The sequence below is a fragment of the Oryctolagus cuniculus genome, chromosome 12, assembly GCF_964237555.1.
Source record: "Oryctolagus cuniculus chromosome 12, mOryCun1.1, whole genome shotgun sequence".
Classification (NCBI taxonomy): Eukaryota; Metazoa; Chordata; class Mammalia; order Lagomorpha; family Leporidae; genus Oryctolagus; species Oryctolagus cuniculus.
In genome coordinates, this window is record NC_091443.1 from 70,566,608 (window position 1) to 70,587,901 (window position 21,294).

The 21,294-nt window shown below is 40.7% G+C and overlaps 1 pseudogene; it reads right to left on the reverse strand.

Annotated features, from left to right (window-relative positions):
* Positions 1–18,594: 18,594 nt before the first annotated feature.
* LOC127484059 (U6atac minor spliceosomal RNA) lies at positions 18,595–18,737 on the reverse strand (annotated as a pseudogene).
* Between the last annotated feature and the right edge of the window lie 2,557 nt (positions 18,738–21,294).

Consider the following 21,294-nt stretch of genomic DNA (forward strand, 5'->3'; position numbering starts at 1 on the left):
TGAGCAAAGTCAGTCAGACCTCCCCCAAGGCTGGCATTAGGCAAAGCAGTTGGGACACAGGGATCCCATTCCAGGGTGTCTGTTTCAAGTCCCAGCTCCTCTGCTTTTGACCCAGCTTCCTTCCACTGCACATCTTGGAGGCAGCAGGTGATGGCTCAAGTCATTGTGTCCTGCCACCCACATGGGACATGCAGGTAGAATTTCAGGCTTTTGATTTTAGCCTGGCTCAGCACTGATTATTGCAGGCTTTGGGGGGGGGGGGTAAACTAGAAGATGAAAGATCTCTATCTCACTCTGCCCATCTCTCTGCCTTTCAAATAAAATAAAAATAAACAAATTTAAAAATAAAAGAAAGGACAAGTCAGGCTTCCAAAAGTGCCACCTATATCATTCCCTTTGTAAGAAGTGCGAAACAGGAGAGCCTGGAGTATGCTGTTAGAAGGCAGGACGGTTGTCACTCTCAGGATTGCAGGAGCATGATGTTAGCGACTGAGGGGGCCCGGGGAGATGCTGTAATGAGCTGTTTCCTGATATAGGCATTGCTCACAGAGTTTGTGATGATTCACCAAATCAAACACTTGTATGTGTTTTCCTGTATGTATACTCTACTAAAATCAAAATTTTAAATTTCCCTATTACAGTAGAAGTGCTGCTCAATGAAATCTGATTTTTACATTTTTTTGGAATTTGAGATAATCTGTTGAACTGCTATAAAAATAGATTGGATTTACATTGTATTCTTGATGGATGATGGTTGTGTCCATGGATTACAGGGTCCTGGGTGATGATCAGAATTGCAACATGTGGCATCTGAGACAAGTGATGAGGTTCTTCTTGGTAACTTCAAATGTTTTGTAATTCTTTCCTACTAAACCTTTGACCACGACATATCTTGGATTGCCCTTAAATTGGAAATGTACTCTGCCTTTTTCTCACGGTGAATGTAGTTTTTCTTGGTACATATAATTGTTTGAAAAAAAAAAAGCATATATGTAAGCTTGGGGGGAACAAAGCTAAATTGAACCTCCCCCCCTAAATTCTTCTATTTCTCCTTGTATCCATATTCACTTACCAGATACTTTTAAAACTCAATGGATTGAAAAAAAATGTGGTAGAGCATTTTCAAATTGTTCACTGTAACAAAAACGTTTTTGTCGTAAAACAAAAAAACTCAATGGATTGGAAGTTGCTTCTGTAAGTTCATTTTTTTCTTAGTGGTAAATTCCATCACATGACATGGATTAGTAAAGAACTCATAAAAAAGTGTTGGGAGTATTGGTGTCTAATCCCAGGTCTTCTACTGAGAAAGGTAAAGTAAATCACATCCTCTTTTGGAGTCTACAGTTTCTTCATTTGGAGAACGAGCCAGTTAAACTGGATGAACTCAAAACGCAAACAGACAAAGTTTGACAGGGCTAAATATAGTAACTAGCCCCTCAGAAGGTCTCTGAGGGTCTTTTACTGGGGGAGAGGGCTTAGAGTTGAGTTAAAAAAAAACCCACATACTGGTTGTGTGATGATTTTTGTCACTTATTTCAGCATAAAAATTATTTCAAATTTCAGTGGAAAGTTCAGAAATTATAACCTCTGATTTTCCATGGACTTCAAAACTCTGCCTTTATCCTTGCCAATTACTTCTTGTGGTTCTCACATAAAACACTTAAGTTCTAATAAAGAGAAAAGAAAAGGAACCTCCAGCATGGAATGTGTCAAGCCGTAGTGGTCTCTGTCATTCAAAGACAAGAAAGCAAATCTTAACCTGAAACTCAGGAACTTCTAGTAAATCTGCCCAACCAGCTTGTACCTAGGATTATAGTACCAGATTGGGCCATATGCCCACTCCTTAGAGCAGGAGTGCTTTATGAAGGACTGCTGTGTTTGAGGTTAAGAGAATGCGCGCAACCTTAGTAAATACAGAACTGACCAATACTACTGTCACAAAGGGGCCATTCTCAGGACTATAACTTATCCTTATTTCTTCTACAATTTACGAGCTGGTATACGGTACAGGTCTATCAGAGGTGAGGTCTTAAGTCATCACGGACACATAACTCGGGCGCAACATGAAAAATGTAGATGCTTGGAAAGAGAGAAGGGCTTTGATGTCAGATTGGTTCAATTCTTTTTCCACCTGCAACTTTTGCCTATTGGCTGCCGTCTATCAATGTTCATGGAGAACAGGAGAACAAACAGAGCTTCTGGATTAAACGAATGCTTCAAGTGTAGACCATTATAAGAATAAAAGCCGGGGCAGGCACCATGGTACACTAGGTTAATCCTCCGCCTGCAGTGCTGGCATCCCATATGGGCGCCAGTTCTAGTCCCAGTTGCTCCTCTTCCAGTCCAGCTCTCTGCTGTGGCCTGGGAGTGCAGTGGAGGATGGCCCAAGTGCTTGGGCCCTGCACCCGCATGGGAGACCAGGAGGAAGCACCTGGCTCCTGGCTTCGAACTGGCATAGCGCTGGCCATAGCGGCCATTTGGGGAGTGAAAGAACATAAGGAAGACCTTTCTCTCTGTCTCTCTCTCTCTCACTGTCTATAACTCTACCTGTCAAATAAAAAAAAAATTAAAAAAGGAATAAAAGCCTACCTTTCATCACACTATATGGAGATTAACCTTCTGTGAGTGATTTTAAGGTATATTATTCAGCCTGCTTATTACAGCAAAAAATAAGAGAGAGGGTGACTGTCTCTTTGATGCTTCTCAAGATGATGCTGTGTCCATGACATTTACCTCTTTATTTCCTTAAAACTGCTTTCTCAGAAATAACTCCAGAAGAATTGCTATCAGACCATTGGAACTGACCCACAATCCTGTCTCGTACAGGACCTCACCAAATCTTAATGCATCTTTGCTGGAATATGAAGGGAAAACAACTGAAAGAAAATGTCTTTGATTGCCCCAGGTGGTGCTGACTGTTGTTGTTTAAAACGTTTGTCAAGCTAGGACCTCTGACTGTCTACTAATGAAACATATAAGGCAAAACAGGAGATGATATTTCACCTTCTCCTCATTACAACAGATCACTAATATTTAGGGGAGAAGTGGAAATTTTACTGGTCTAAATCTGTATGAACTAAGTCAATGTCCCCTTTTGAAAGAAAAACATTAGGCAAAATAAATTTAACAGGATTTATTTAAGCAAAGAACCATTCAAAAATCAGGTAGCACTTGAAAACAAAAAGGTTTAGGGAGCGCTGGACATTTTAGACAGTGACCTTTACAGGCTGACCGCAGTGATAAGAAAATATATTTGATCAGTTAAAATAGAAAGTTCCCAGTTAGAGGTTGGTTGAGGCTTTCTGACTGGTAGACTAGTTTTCATTTTACTGCTGCTTTGGGCTTTGGTTCGCTTATGTAGGAACTTTTTTTTTTAAGATTTATTTTAATTATTTGAAAGGCAGAGTTACAAAGACGCAGACACACACACACAGAGGTTTTCCATCTGCTGGTTTACTCCCTAGATGGCCACAACAGTTGGAGCTGTGTGGATTCAAAGCCAGGAGCCAAAAGCTTCTTCCAGGCCTCCCACATGGGTGCAGAGGCCCAAGGACTTGGACCATCTTTCACTGCTTTCCCAGGCCATAGCAGAGAGTTGGATTGGAAGTGGAGCAGCTGGGACTCAAACCGGTGCCCATATGGGATGTTGGCACTGCAGGTGCAGCTTTACCTACTTCACCACAGCACAGGCCTCTGTGTAGGAACTTAAAGTGCTGGAGCCACCCAGCCTAATGTGCTGCTAATTAAGTTTTTTAATACTCTACTCATAATAAATACCTTGTGTGCAAAAGATGATTATAAGATTGAATTTGAGATCAGAATGTCTTTTCAATGGATGTTACTCCTACAGTACCTACTTTCCCCCTTAGGGTGGGTTATTTACATTCAGTTACATATTAAATCAGTGCAAGTGTTGGGTGGTAATTTGAGTTTACATCTGTATGCATGTTATTCATCCTTTCAAAGACAGTAATCTCATTAGGTGAGCTCTTCCTGTAAATGATTTCTCCATTTGACTTCTCACAAAATTTCACTTGGGCTCTACTTAAAGTATGGCTGGACTATTGCTTTCTTAAACTCACTTGTAAATATAAAAGAAGATGCTGTCTAACCCTCAGAACACACTTATAATGATAATCTTCAAAAATGAGTGATACTTGTCAACATTGCTATCTGAATTAACTTCAGATTTTGGGTCCACATCACCCCCATTACATTAATATCTTATTTGTTTATAAAATAAGTAGTTCATACAAGTGGTACATTCCTGTAATGGTGGGTGTGATGGATAAGACGTGGTGCCTTTATTCTTGGTTAGAAGAAAAAAAATTCAATTCTGGAAAATTGAATAGTTGAATCATGTAAGTACGCATGAGTCACGGAAGTACAGAGGGCTGTGCTTACCACTGGGGACTACCCATTATTAAAATATTGCAAGACTTCCTCCTTATCCATTGAAAAAGAGCCTCTCCCCCTAGCCCTAAAGTGGCTGTCCCAGCTCTTCCCTGAGGATCTCAGAACCTTCACAATTAAGAGGATTTAACTGGCACAGGCAAGGGGCCCCCGGGCCACAGCTGGAGCACTGCATCTTAATCAGTTACCAGACTGAGGCAGGGATCTCTGATAAGCCTTCACCAGCATGAACACATGAATGTGCTAGTGATTAATAGCCTTGGCCCTAAGCCAGCATTCTGGCTCATCTAATTACCAGCTGGGTGACCTTGGGCAAATAAACTTAACTGCTCTGTGCTTCAGTTTCCTTACCTGTAAAATGAAAAAAAAAAAAAAAAGATTAGTATCTAATGCATGGAGTTATTGAGTTTATGTATATAAAATGTTTATGCCCTCCAAGAATATATGTGATGGGAATGATGATGATGGTGATGATGATGATGATGATGATAAAGTTGATGATGAAAATGACGACTGGTCTGGACAAAAGCAAAGCCACTTGCCCATGAGATGAATTTCTGATAACGTGAGGTGTTTGATACTGAATGCTGAAAAATGACTTGATCATATGCTGTCTCTTAAGAACTGTGATTACAGGATTTGCACTGAGATAATGCACTGTTTGAGTCTGAGCAATATTCTGAACAATGGCAAGCTACCATTCTTATTCTCCACAAGGCCTTGTAGATATACCACAGGGACTGCAATAAACCCCCATTATCAAATTCTGGTTGAGTTTTCTTTTTGCTGCCCAGAAGAATACAAATAACACAGCAAGAAGAAGGAAAGTTCTGAACAGTGACTCACACAGTTACATGCAAATGTTTGCTATCTGAATCTTTGCAGAGAACATAAATTCTTAAAGCAGCGATACTGCCCTTTAGAACAATGTCTTGAAGCCTCCTAGAGTGCTAACGACCACTTGCTCATAAATACGGTGTGGTATTTTGGTGTGGGTGAGGTTCACAGCCATCCCTAGATTTTAAAAAGAAAAAGGGGGCTGGCGTTGTGGCGTAATAGATTAAGCAACTGCCTGTGGTGCTGGCATCCTGTATGGGCACCAGTTTGAGTTCTGGCTGCTCCACTTCCGATCCAGCTCCCTGCTGGTGACCTGGGAAAGCAATGGAGATGGCCCAAGTGCTTGGGGCCCTGCACCCATGTGGGAGACCCAGATGAAGCATCTGGCTCCTGGCTTTGGATCAGTGAAGCTCTAGCAGTTGTAGCCATTTGGGGAGTGAACCAACAGAAGGAAGACCTCTCTCCCTCTGTCTTTGCCTCTCAAGTAAATAAATAAATCTTAAAAAAAATAAGAAGAAGAAAGAAAAAGGAAAAAAAAGAGTTTACATAACTAGCATGTCTAGACTACCTGTTTCCAATAGAGCATAAATGCTCTGGAAGGACTGAAAATAATGCTGTCACCATTATTACTGGTTTAAAAGAGAAGTATACCATAATGTTCTTAGAATAAGGCAAGAATATGTCCATCAGTTAAGAGAGGAGGAATACAAAAACATGGATGAAAGAAAGTGTATCTGATGGGCTGACCGACGTCTATTCTGTATTTAGTTCTTATTCTCAACACAGAAAACCTCATATCCTTCCCATCCTTCCCCTCCCATTCCCCTTCCCAGTGCATCATAAATTGACATGAGTCAGCAGGGGGTGACCCTAATAACCATGATTGGATTGGGTCAGAGGGCACCACCCTTGGGACTGGAGACGAGCAATCACCTGGCACTGTGATCATGCTGTGCTCCCAGCTGCTTCCTCTACTGGAGTAAGTAGCTGCATGACAGACAAAGCAGGAACGTCACCTCAAAAGCAATCCAAAAACTGGAGAGAAACTGTATCCCGGAAAAATCAAAGTGCATTTTGTGACTCTGAGCCAGCACAGAGAGCCGGATGGGGAGAATATCCACAAGGAATAAAAGACACTTGCGTGTCATTCAGCTGTTCTAGCAACACGGCCTATCCTTCTTTAGTCATGTTCCTCTTATGCAGTTAGATTACATCTGAAAGAGAGAAAGCAGTGGGCTCAATGCACTTAGAATATTAATAACATTTTCTTCCTTTGCTCTGCATCTTCATCTGCATAAAAGTTCTTTACCAAATTGTCAGAAGCCATGATGCTGCAATTTGTTTTCTGTGTGTGTTTTAAGATCTATTAACCCACAGCACTACAAAGACAAAACAAGTTTACTCTTGGTACACAGGGGTCCAGCTTGGCTCGACCACAGCCATTTTGCTTGTAACTGCCATCTTGCCTACTAGATGATCCTGGCACCTATCCCAAACCTATGGAACAAACAAAGTCATTAAGGCACTCTACCAAACATCCTGTGCTAGGCACTGAGTCCTGGAATGTCTCTTAACTGATGCCTGACCTGTTAATATTTCTTGTGAAAGTCTGAATACGCTCTGGTTGGCTGGAGGCCACCTTTGTCTAGTTTAGTGTGTCAACTTCTTCCTACCGCCTTGTGGTGTGGAGATCCATCTGTCTTGTGGCAAATAAGACTATGCTACTGTTCGTAGGTCCCTCCAGTAAATTACATTCTGTATAATCCTGGATTTGTATGACTTTTGCTTCAGTTTCCCAGCCTCTTCCGCCTTTGGCAGCTGGTTCCTGCACATCAAGTTTTCGTGAAGCAGCGTGAACAAGGACTATATTTACTAAACAGTCTAAAAGTACAAGTTCAAATGAGAGAAATACAGGTGCACTGCAGAAATTCTGATCAAGAGCCTCTTGCTGCAGCATGTAGCTTTCATCATTTATCAGAGTGGAGCAAGAAAGTAGGCTTCTTATTTTCCTAAATCCCAAAATAAACCAAGGGCAGTGAGCCCACCTTACCTCTGATCTTCACAGAATTGCAGACAGAATAGTGCATTGTGAGAGAGGAAGGAAGGGAAGTTAGTAAATTTTCTCTGGTTCAGTATGCAGTCTTGGAAACCATGAACAGACTACAGAATGTTGGTCGCTGGGCTCGAAGCTCTGAAAAGCTGTAGAACTGAGAGACCCTTCCCTAAAACGTTCTGTCCATAGCGAAGACTCTGCTTCATCAAGGGGCCAAGGAATGAGGCAGAACTGTCAAGAGGACATAAAGATTACCCCCAATTGCTGACAGCAGATGGTGCCTAATGGCAAGTGTTTCTAACAGAGCTTTATTGTTCCAGGTTGAGACATTAACATGTCTCTGTGGGGGGTTGCTGGTTTTATTTATTTAAAAAAGTCACTTTGTAAAATGACAGTGTGACTTGCATTGTGATGCTCGCCTGAGCCTCCCAGGTTATATTTGTCTTCTCAGTTCTCCGAGGTGCGGGTAGCATTTGTGTTCATGTTATTTTGAGCTTTGACAATTAACCAGGAAAGCATCAATTCTTCCAAATCAGAGGGAGGAATTGTCCCCGTTTTCTGAGCAATTCAAGAGCTTTGAAATCAAAGTAAATATAGCCTGTTTCCACATGCTAAGTGGGTTTTACATGACTCAGTGCAAACAGCCTCAGACCTGTTTGTGCCAGCTACAACTGTTTAGTAGCCTTAGAAGAAAAAGCTTCTTAACACTTTTATTTCTCTAACAAAGCAACTTTAGTCACTGCAGATTTAAATCTGATTTCTGGGTGATTATCTTTTTGTTTGATTTCTAATCCAAAGTATTTTGTTGGACTCCAGCTAGTTGTGACTAAAGCATGGGGCAGTTGATTAATGCTGACACAAAAGGAAGCAGAAAATAGAGAAAGAGTGGGAGACCTTTTTTATACTTTCTTCCCCATCGGAGTCCATCCAATTATTGGTGGAGGAACATCATAACCAATGAGGATCTGGCCTCCCTGCTAGCCCCTTTCCTGCTCCCAGGGATTCGGGGACTCTTTCAGACCCTGCAGCCCTGCTGTAGATGTGTCTACCAGTGGAAAGTTGAGTGCCAACAGGGCAGCTTAACACTGCATTTGCTGAGACTCCATAAATGATTCTAGAGCACAATCTGAAACATTCGTCTCTTGTTAGGCCACATATTCCTCTTCTGTCTCCTACTCCTAAAAGTAAGATACATTTTCATGCTTTTGTAAAAGCAGATTCATATCTGTTTTAGGGCACATCAGGATTCAACCTCAATTGGCCTTCTCTGGTTGTCAGTGGATTGGTTGGACAGGACTGAGGGAAGGAAGGGTGAGTATCTGTTGTTCTGGTGGTATTTTTCCATTTTTGTACTAACCGTCAGAGCATGGTGTTCTCAGGAAAGAAATTCTGGGACAAGTCCTTCAGTCTCTGTAGGTATTTCCCCTGCTGTGCTGGAATCCGAGTCAGCCCCAAAAACTCAGCTCCGAGTGTCAGTGACAGCTTCACAGTTGGAAGCCTGAGATCCTTGACTGTCAACTATGTCCAATTTTAAAGAGAAAATAATAAACAAAGAAACAAAAGATTGTATTTTGCAGTTATCAACTACTTGGGACTGTTGGATGCACTCAGGAAAAGTTGTAGGAAGTCTCTCACTCTTTCTAAACTATAAAGTGAACTGCTCCACCTCTTAAACTCCCACATTGTTATGGGGTAAAACTGCCAAATAAACACATTTTATGCATCTCTCCTTCCTCCCTGCAGTGTCAAGTATCTTGGACAGTGTTTGTTCCTCAGGAGAAAAGTTAGAAACAGGGAATTTTGTCGTTTTGATGCAGACAAGAGGCCTATTACTAATTAAACCACAGCAGCCTGAGCATCGGGTCATCAGCTTGTGGGTACCTCCAACAGAGTTGGAAGGCTCTGTTGAAATACGTAATGGAATTTTGCACTTCAGACAGAATCCTGGAAAATGCCCTGATGTCAGACCCCACATTTTACTTCTATCAGTCTCCTCCCTTCCGCCCCTACTAGGCTGTCTGGGAAGATAGCAGAGGTCTCAAATCCTTACTGTCTCTGCCTTCCGAGTCTTACTAGCACCAGCTAAGTCATGATTAAGAAAAGATCCTCAAAAACTGCTATTCTATTAGTTAGAATAAGTCAAGCCGTAAATGAAAAAAATGTTCACCACACCTAATTTCAACTATAAGGACATTAATGATCATATGTTCATATAGCATAGGGTGACTCAATAAAGCCACTGAAGCACACTGGGGTCTTGGTTCATCATTTTTTCCACTATACTAATGTCAGCGTATGGAACTTGTCCTGGACAAGGTCCTACTCAGATTTTCAAGTTGACTTCCATGACTAGAAACATCATCAGCAAACCATGGTGTCCAGCCAAATGAGAGATCATTTGTTAGCATTCTTCTACTTTTAAGAGGAAGGATTCTTTTTTGTTCGTTTGTTTTTAAAATTTATTTGACAGGTAGAGTTATAGACAGTGAGAGAGAGAGACAGAAAGAAAACTCTTCCTTCCGTTGGTTCACCCCCCAAATGGCCACTACAGCCTGCGCTGTGTGGATCCGAAGCCAGGAGCCAGGTGCTTCCTCCTGGTCTCCCTTGTGGGTGCAGGAGCCCAAGCACTTGGGCCATCCCTCACTGCCTTCCTGGGCTACCCTCCACTGCCTTCCTGGGCCACAGCAGAGAGATGAACTGGAAGAGGAGCAACCGGGAATAGAACCAGCACCCATATGGGATGCCGGCGTCGCAGGTGGAGGATTAATCAAGTGAGCCACGGTGCCGGCCCCAAGAGGAAGGATTCTTTTTGTTGGAAAACTGCTGCCAAATCTTCCTTTACTTCTCAATGTCTGGGTCACATGCCTGCTCCTAGCCCAATTCCTGTTTAGGCTGAGATGGATCAAGATTTTCACCAGACCAAGTTAGCTTTAAAGGTAGAAACTTGAATGGAATCAGAGTAAATGGCTATTGAGTGTGTAGCCAACACAAGTGTCCCAGCTTCATTAACCAAATTACTTCATGAATATCTTATCCAATATTCCCTGAAATCTTTTAGAGAATACTCATTGTCAAAAGTCGGGGTAAAAGGTAAATGCTCATTCCCATGTTTGGGTTTCAATGATCACAAGTTTAAGATACATAGGAATATGTAGAAAGATCAAGGCTAGAACAACAACAACAAAAAAAACATTTATATTGATTATATTGATTTCTCTTGGTTTACTTTTTTTTTTTTTTTTTTTGGACAGGCAGAGTGGACAGTGAGAGAGAGAGACAGAGAGAAAGGTCTTCCTTTTGCCGTTGGTTCACCCTCCAATGGCCACCGCGGCCGGTGCGCTGCGGCCGGCGCACCGCGCTGATCCGATGGCAGGAGCCAGGAGCCAGGTGCTTTTTCTGGTCTCCCATGGGGTGCAGGGCCCAAGCACCTGGGCCATCCTCCACTGCACTCCCTGGCCACAGCAGAGAGCTGGCCTGGAAGAGGGGCAACCGGGACAGAATCCGGCGCCCCGACCGGGACTAGAACCTGGTGTGCCAGCGCTGCTAGGTGGAGGATTAGCCTAGTGAGCCGCGGCACCGGCCCGGTTTACTTTTTTTTTTTTAAATAATTATTTTATTTATTTGAAAGACAGAGTTACAGAGAGAGGTAGAGACAGAGACATAGGTCTTCTATCCACTGGTTCACTCTCCAAGTGGGGGCAATGGCCAGAGCTGAGTTGATCTGAAGTCAGAAGCCAAGAGTTTCTTCTGGGTCTCCCATGTGGGCACAGGTGCCTGCGCACTTGTGCCATCCTCTAGTGCTTTCCTAGGCACATTATCAGGTAGCTGGCGTAGAAGTGGAGCAACCTCTGAGTGCAGCTCTGGCCGTGGCGGCCAATTGGGAAGTGAACCAGCAGATGGAAGATCTCTCTCTCTCTCTCTTTCTCTCTGCCTCTCCTTCTTTCTGTGTATAACTCTGACTTTCAAATAAATAAATAAATCTTAAAAAAAAAAAGTGGAACAACCAGGGCTCCAACTGGCGCCCATACGGGATGTTGGTGCTGCAGGCCAGGGCTTTATCCCACTGTGCCACAGCGTTGATCCCCACTTTCTTTTTTCTCATTCTAAATCCTTTTGGTTTCAGATATATTATTGTGATGAATTTATATTGTCTTCAAGATTTGCTTTCTCTTAAAAATTTGTTGAAAAGTGATATACTCTTTTTCCACCCACTGAGTACCCTTGGTTACCCTGTATGGATGGAGCATCCAAGTTATTATAAACCAGCAAGGGTGGATCTTGCCCCATATAAGGACTTTTCTACACTGTTAAGATCCACAGACTCTGCATTGGCCTTCTCCTGTAGCTGGTCACTTTTCCTGAATCAGCGTTTCCAGATGAAGCACCAGTGCTAATCCAGACACAGAATGAGCTACAGCCAATTCTTTTTAACATGGGACACAAAATAAGCCTGGAGTTGGATCCTATACCCTCTATATCCCATGCCAAACTTTTAGATGATTTTTCTCAGCTACCAAGACCATAAAGAATTTCTTATATCAGTTTCACTAAACATTTATATTTTCTAATGCGCAGCATAGCTTTAGAAATAATTTACAGACATGGTGAATCATAGGGTCTGTTGTTTGGCAAACCCATGTGTTTTATTATTTCGAATTGTTCAGAACTTGCTATATTTCACGGAGTTTATAGGCAGTATTGCTACAGGGCCAAACAGGCTGGTAAAAACTTGCTGTGGGAGGAGTTTTGGCCTGGGTAAAATGGCAGATGAAGATAACATGACAGTCCTCTCATTACAAAAAATTATAAAATGCTGCAAAAATATAACAAAGTGAAATGCATAAAAGTGCAATGAATTCAGCAAGTAAGAAAACACCGAAGTTATCTAAGAAAAACATGGGACTAAAATAAGAGTTGGATGTATATGAGCTAATGGGTTGAGAGTGTAGGGGTAGGGCTGGGGTAGTAGGAGCATCCTGATACTATGTGCCAGGGTAGAAGACAGCATCTTTGAACCAAGTGAGAGGGCAATGGGAATCAAGTCCCTGGAAGAATGCTGGAGGTCTCCCAGGTTTGCAGTCTCAGTAGAAGGGTAGACTTGAAAATGTTACTTTGGTCAATAGCATGATATAGAAGCTAGACTCTGAGAGTTAGGTAAGAACACAATTCTTCCCTAAGAGAAAACATAACAAGTGGGCTTGTAATTAAGGTAGTAAATTATCCTGGTTTTCCCGGGACTGTCCCAGTTTTAAGTGTGGAAGTCTTAGATTCTGGTGACCCCTCCCCCCGTTCTAGGCAAATCAGAATTGATCACCATACCTGTGTCATCTAGCAGTCTAAATGCATACTTCCTGATTTCCTAGAACTCCCACACTAAGGAATTACCACACTGTAGTCACAGAGCCGGTGCTCCTTCCCAGGTGCCAGACAGGAGCAACGTAAATCCTCCCTGATCCAACACCCCAGGCTACAGGGATTCCCAGAGTGGGGTGGTAATGGGGAGACAATGTCTGTCAAAGACGAGTCCACCATGAAAATCACAGATACACAAGGAAAAAGTCCACCTTCTGCAAGAGAGTCAACAGATAAAATAAGACTGAAGTCCTGAAATGGCAGAACAAGAGTGTGGAAGAATACACACAGTGAAAATGTTTAAAACTACTAAAGAGGTGTGTGAGGAGATCTTCAATCTGGTGGTTCATTTCCCAAATGCCTGAACAGCGGGGGCTAGGCCAGGCTGAAACCAGGAGCTAGAAATTCCATCTGCATTTTCCACGTGGGTCCTTGGGCAGGAACCCAGATTCTTGGGTGATCATCCACAGCCTCTCAGATGCATTGGCAGGTAGCAGAATCAGAAGTGTAGAGTAGCCAGGACTTGAACCAGGCTCTCCAATATGAGGTGTGGAAATCCCAAGCAGCAGTTTAACCCATTGAGCCAAAATGCCCACTTTAGACATGTGTTTTCTGAAATCATCCCTTCACTTTTAAATTTTTGTTATCATGTGGAGTGTATCATGGAACCTAACAAATGTGCATTAACAATTGTGATATGATTCTAAAGTATGTAGGGGATAGCGTGAGCCAATGAATATCCTAGATAATTTTGAAGATTAAGAATGGAAGCAGGGAGGAAGGATTTATGCTTTCAGATAACTGCATTTGCTATAAAGCTAAAGTGAAGAAGGTGGTATTGGTAGAGTGATAGACAAGCAGCAGATCAGGAGAGAGCCCCAAAATCATCTCCTTCCTAACACACACACACATAACTATATGAAAAAGGGGCGATTCCAGATCATGGGGAAAGAATAGCACATATAATATATGATGCTAAGACAATTAGGTGCTTAAATAGATAACTTTAAAGAAAAATGTGAAATTAAATTTTTAAAATTTTATTAACATAATACTTGTACATTTTTATAGGTGCAATATTTCAACACATATATACAGGGTAAACTTTCAAATAGTTATTTCCTTGTCTTATCCGTATGTTTGACACCTACAATCCCTTTTCTTCCAGTTCATCATACAGGGTATAATACAGTTTTGGGAACTATAGTTGTTTTGCTCTGCTCTGCTGTGGAACACTAGAAATAGTTGCTTCTCTCAGACTGATTTTCGATTCCTGTTACTCAGCCTCCTTCTGTCCTCCTGCTCCTACCTCCTACCACTCCTTAGAAATCATCATTCTGAGATCAGATCAACTCTTTAAAACTTCCACATGTGAGAGAGAACATGTGGTAACTATCTTGTGGTATCTGATCTATTTCACTTAACATGATGACCTCCAGTTCCAATCATTTTGCTACACATAACAGGAGTTCACTTTTTTCCACAGCTGAATAACATTTGACTTTGTATATATACCACATTTTCTTTATCTATTCATCCACTGATGAGCAGGTTGATTGCCTATTTTAGCTATTGTGAATAGTGCTATAATGAATATGTAATTCCAAAGGAACTGAAGATTTAAATGTGAGAATAACCAAATCCAGCATTTCAGGAAAAAAAATACAGAAGATTAACATTATTATTGCCATAGGAAAGAATTCTTGAACCAAGATGCACACTACATGTGATAAAGGAAAACACTGATAAATTTGATACTAAAAATTAAAATGAATGTGTGCTTAAAAAACATTTAAAAAGTTGAGGGGCCGGTGCTGTGGCACAGCGGGTAAAGCCGCCGCCTGCAGTGCCAGTATCCCATGTGGGAGCTGCTTCGACACCCAGCTGCTTCTCTTCTGATCCAGCTCTCTGCTATGGCCTGGGAAGGCAGTGGAAGATGGCAAAGTCCTTTGGCCCCTGAAGCCACGTGGGAGACCTGGAGGAAGCTCCTGGCTCCTGACTTTGGATTGGATGGGCGCAGCTCCAGCCATTGGCAGCCATCTGGGAAGTGAACCAGCAGATGGAAGACCTCTCTCTGCTTCTGCCTCTCTGTGACTCTGCCTTTCAGATAAATAAATAAATCTTAAAAAAAAAAAAAAGTTGAGGAACATGCTTTAGGTCAGAAGAAGATGTTTGCAACCTCTTACAACAGATAAAATTAACATAACTAAAGAATATTAAAAATTCATAGTTATGAGCCAACAGAAAGCAGGAAAAAATGCTGAAATTCTGCAATTCAATGCAGAGGAAAGGGGCGTGACCAGTAAGTACATGAGAATGTGCTCTGGACTCCACTAGTAACTGAAGGATGCATATTAGCACGACAAATGAAACACTGCTTCACAAAATCACACTGGGAGAATGTTGTCTGATAAAAATGAGTTTTGGGAAAATCTGTGGGGAAATAGGAATGGTTATATCTTGCTGGTAGACATGAACCATATTTTCAGCAATGTTGGCCAGCAGCGTGGCAATTGCTAGAAAGGTTCAAAATGTGCTTACCCTCTACCTGGGGAAGTCTGACCTTGGAAATGCTCCATGTGTGTGGAAGAGGCACCTGCAATAACACCACTGCAGCACCGGGAATCAAAGATGCAGAGAAAAACCACCAACTTGCCCAGAAGAAGAGAATAATGGAACCAGGCTTATTAATATAATGGAGCACCATATTGCAGTTATAATGAATTAGATATACGTACATATATTAAAAAGTAAAATGCTGCAACCTACGTATACGCCCAAGAGGAATGAAAGCATCTGTCCTAACAACATGTACACCAATGTGCACAGCAGAATTTTTCATAATAGCCAAAAGGTGGGAAGAACCCGTATGTCTATCAACAATATGAATATTTACAACTTGGACCAACATTGAAAACACTGTGCTAAGTGAAAGAAGTCATCACGGAAAAATCCATGTTCTACTTGTGTGATTCCATTTGTATGAAATTTCAAGAACAGGATACAGAAAGCTGATTGGTATTTGCTAATGACTTGGAGTTGGGAGAAGGAGGAAGGAATGGGAGGTGATAGCTAAAGGATACAGCGTTTCTTTTTAGGTTGATTAAAAGATTGTAAAATTGATTGTGGTAATTGCTTCAATTATCTATGAATATAATAAAGCCCATTAAAATGGTTTTGTGCAGTTTAATTAGAGGAATTAATTGTTATGTGTATGCTATATCAATAAAGTTATAAAAAATAGACTAATCTAATATTTAGGAAAGTCAGGAAACAAAACTAGATACTATTTGGGGACACATACATACACACAAGAGGGTACTTTAAAAATTTTGTGGAAAATGGAATTAAAGGGTGTTTATTTTTGTGCAAATAATATTTGAAAACTACATATATATTTAATGGGTCTTCAAAAATTTGTGACAAATCCATAGTATGAAAAAACTATGCATGAATTTCAAAAATTTTGCACCAAAGGAAACATCTTTTATTCCACTTTTCCACAAACTTTAAAAAGTATCATTGTAGACACACACACACACACACAATTTGTACACAGCAAAACATCAAAATATGCATCATAGGAATACATACGAAATTCAAGATAAAAGATGACTTTGTGGAGCAAGGTTGGGATGAACGAGAGGGCAAAAGAATGTATATAGTACACTATTTCTTTTTAAAAGGCATATCAGAAGAAAGCAAAGTGTCAATATACGTTTACTCTAAATTATACATACATACTATTTTATTATTTTCTAGGTTTGAAGATTCCATAATTTTTTTAAAATTTAAAACAATATTCTTATAAGTCTATTAATTTCATTGAAATTAATTTAACTTTCAAGGACAAAATAAAGAGATAGAGCGCTGTGGCACAGGGGGTTAAGTCATCACCTAGGATGCATGTATCCCATATCTGAGTGTTTGGGATCAAGTCCTGCCTCCACTTCCTGTCCAGCTTCCTACTAATGTGCAAACTGATAGGCAGTCAAGGTTGGGGAATCTTTTTTTGGCCAAGTACCATTTGGATATTTGTAACATCATTTGTGGGCCATACAAAATTATCAACTTCAAAATTAGCCTGCTGTAGATTTATTGAATTTTGAGTCCCACCTGTGGTTGCCTTGATAGACCAAATGATTTCAATGGCATTACACAACCCATGGGCTGGATTTTCCCTACCCTTGACTACCCATGTACTTAGGACTCTGTCAGTCACTCAATAGGAGACCAGGATTGAGTTCTAGCCTCCAACCCATGTGGGTATTTGGGGAGTGAACCAGCAAATAAATGATAACTCTCTCTCCCCCTCTCTCTGTCATTTTCCCTTTCAAATAAATAAATAAACCTTATTTTTTAAATTTTATTTGACAGGTAAAGTTAGACAGTGAGAGAGAGACAGAGAGAAAGGTCTTCCTTCCATTGGTTCACTCCCCAAATGACCGCTACGGCCAGCACTGCCCCAATCCGAAGCCAGGAGCCGGGTGCTTCCTCCTGGTCTCCCATGCGGGTGCAGGGCCCAAGCACTTGGACCATCCTCAACTGCACTCCCGGGCCACAGCAGAGAGCTGCCCTGGAAGAGAGCAACCGAAACTAGTACCTGGTGCCCCAACCGGGACTAGAACCCGGGGTGCCAGCGCCACAGGCGGAGGATTACCCAAGTAAGCCGCAGCGCCGGCCAAATAACCTTATTTTAAAAGGACAAAATAAAGTATTTTAGTCATTTGTTCTGATCTTCTAGACAGTAAATGCATCCTCTTTCTCTCCCTTTGACTCTGTCTCAGGTTGCAGGCATCTGAGTCCATAAGCTTGTTTTGCTGCAATCACACAGCTTTCAAATGAATGTGGTAAAACTCCAGCAACAAGGAGCTACAAAATGATGGTTTTTAACTGTTTAGAACATAATTCTGTTACCCCTTCAAGAATGCTATAAATTACATTATTCTTCCCTGTGATAACACGGTAGCACTCTATAGCTTCAACTTGTAAATGGGTCACATTGAGTTGGTTTTCCACAACACAGGGCATTTGATGGCAATGGAGGGAGCAAGAGTAAGCCAGGCATTCTGGGCATTTTTGAAAACTGGAATGCAAGTGGGAGTCCCTTTATGTTCAATCTGTAAAGACAACAACTTGCTGGTTGTGAAGAATGTAAATATTTTGTAGTCCAACTAAATCCAAGTTTGAAATGTGAAAGGTACATAAAAATCATGATTGTGCCTTCATCTCAGAAAGGACCACTTTTACTGCAAACTGTAAAACAGACTCAGCTCCTCTAGTCCTCCTGAAATGGCATATTAAACTGATATCTGCAACGTTCTGAGGATGTGAATTCAGCTAAGTAAATGATATAAATCTGTGCTGTACAATGCAGGAAGGCTAATTGCAAAATGTATGTCATTCTGGGATTATTTTTGTTAGAAAATAATAAGAGTCACTGGACAGATCCAGTTTGGGAAAATATTTACGACCAATCCCTGGAGGGTCTGAAATCACTGATAGAAGATGCTGGCAAAATCCACTCTGCCTACGAGCTTAGCTGACCATCACACCCAAGAGGAAAGACTTTTATGGAGAAAATCTTTTAAATATATGGCTGGCTGCTAATAGATGGAACCAATTACCCAAGAAATTAAAATGAATAGATGGCTAGTCATCACTGCTTGGATTACTGTGATAACCAGTTTGTGACTAGGTTTTTTCCTGCATAGATAGTAGTGATGTCTCCTCTGAGGAAGAATCCTTGGTTCTTAGGATAATTGACCAATCAGAATTTCCCGCACTGGAAATTAACTTTGATGCACCCTTCTGAGTCTCTGCTGTCCACCAAGGTGGTGGTTTATAATGAGCATTAGCATACAAATATATGTACACACACATATATAATATACATTATATAAAATATACACTGTTTAAAAATATTTATATACTTAGAAATATATATATGAATATATACACATATATATATAGTATATAGAAGTAGGTGGCAATGCCTTAACCTTATGTGTGTGGTAAGGCCTGAGGGCCTCTTCCCTCCTTGTCAAGGGGAGTGTTAACCTTCTCTCCTTTCATACAATACATATATATTTATAAACTATATATAATATTATAACTATATATTATATAATATATATTAAAATATACTATATATATATATATCCCAGGAATCAGCTCACACAAAATCTATTCTGTTTTCTTGGGCCATTTTCAAATAAATGTTTTTGAATCATCTGCTTAACCATAAGATCAATCTGATGCATTCTTAAAACATCTGATGCAACCTAAGACATTTGATCAGGTGTATTTGGAGCTAATGTTTAAATCACATTAACAGTTCCTTGATAAGCTAATTAATAAAGCGGTCCCAAGAACCTGAATAATTAGTTTCAGATGCAAACAACTTTTGCTTGCAATATATGAGAGCACTGGATGCATTCATGCTTTTATAATTGACTTCAAACTCATATCAGTGAAAAAGGCTAAAAGTGAAGGAATGTTTTAATGTACATGGGACATGTCTGCAAATGTTCTCTATACTGACTGCTTGAAAAGTAGGATCCAAATTTCCTACAAAATAACTACTAGGAAAGTAGTTGGTTAAAATTCAGGTGTTATTTAGACTATCATACCCCAACATGTATTCAATATCATACAAGTCCCAGGAGATGTTACCAAAACCCAGGGTTGGGAGGTGGGAGAGTTGGTTAGGTGAGAGAGGCAGAGAAAAGATTGATTAAGAATGTTTCTTAAGAAACAGCACAACTTTGCCTCTTTTTGGAAATTCTCAGTATAGATTAGCATATCAACAATCCTGTGAAGTCTTGCAATAGAGAAAGCTAACCCTAACTCAATATTATCCATATTTATTTGATTATTGAATCATATTTTTGCCTAACACTTATTCCACACAATGCACTTTGGAAAACACTAGCACAGACTAATCTGTCTTCTTTTGGATAAAAGCTTAATAAGATTTTTAAGTTTAATTTTATTTTTGAAAGAGCGAGAGAGACAAACAGACATAGACAGAGGTATCTCCTATCTTCTGGTTAGCACCCCCCAAATGCCCACAATAGCTGAACTGGGCCAGGCCAATCCTAGGATCCAGAGACCCCATCTAGGTTTCCCATAGCAAGGAGCTAGCCACGTAAGCCATCACCTACTGCCTCCCAGAGTATGCATTAGCAGGATGCTGGAAATGGGAGCAGAACCAGGATGTGAACCCAGGCACTCTGATATAGGATGCAGGTAATCCTAAGTAGTGTCTTCCCTGCTGTGCCAAATGCCCACTAAGTTTAAAACTACTTACTCAAGATTGTATGAGCCCTAAGTTGAAGAGTCAGTAGCCTTGGTTCTCAATTTAAGGATACTTGTTGGGATGATTCAATTAAAAGTAAGGCTGAATAAGTAATGCCCCCAAAGTACACAAATGTGTTAAATAGTTAAAGAGCTCCTCAATGTTCATTGCAGCTCAAATCACAATAGCTAAGACCTGGAATCAACCTAAATGCCCATCAACAGAAGACTGGATAAAGAAATTATGCGATATGTACTCTATAGAATATTACACAGTGATAAAAAAAAATGAAATCCAATCATTTCAAACAAAATGGAGGAATCTGGAAACATTATGCTGAGTGAAATATGCCAGTTCCAAACGGACAAATATCATATGTTCTCCCTGATCTGTGACAACTAACTGAGCACCTAAAAGGAAACCTGTAGAAGTGAAACTGACACTATGAGAAACAATGACTTGATCAGCCCTTTTATTCTTTTAGTATTTTCTTTTTTCTACTTAATACTATGGGTTGAACTCTAATTAACACACAACTATTCTTAGGTGTTTAAATTCAACTGAAAATTGATCCTTGTTAAAAATAAGAGTGGGAATAAGAGAGGGAGGAGATGTACAGTTCGGTACGCACTCACTCGGACTTACCCCTAATGGTAGAGCTAGAAACGTGCCATGGGACTCCAAATCCCATTAAGTTGGCAGGTACCAATGCCATCTTACTAGTCAATGTGATCAGTTTCAGTTCATAATTGATGATGATAGGATTAATTGTCAAAGGGGTCACATAAATAAAACCAGTGTCTATTAACAATAATTGATAGGATTAAAAAGGAGAGAAAAATCCAACATGGGAAGCAGGATACACAGCAGACACATAGTATGGCAAACGCCCTAAACAGCACTCTGGCTTCTGAATCAGCCCTTAAGGCATTGGGATCTGGTTAAAAAGCCCATAAGAGTTTCTAAGACATGGAAAGCCAAGACACTGTAGCAAAAAATGACCTAAATGAAAGATCTCTGTGAGTGAGATCCCAGTGGAAAGAACAGACCATCAAAGAAGGCAGTACCTTTCTCTGAAGGGAGGAGAGAACTTCCACTTTGATGATGGCCTTGTCTAAATAAGGTTGGAGTCTGCGAACTCAAGAGGCTTCCATAGCCTTGGCAGCTCATAAAAAGTACCTTGGGTGATTACTGACATCATAAATAAGAGTGCCAATTGTTAAATCAACAACGGGAGTCACTGTGTACTTACTCCCCATGTAGGATCTCTGTCCTTAATGTGTTGTACTGTGAGAATTAACAGTAAAACTAGTTTTCTTTCTTTCTTTTCTTTTTTTTT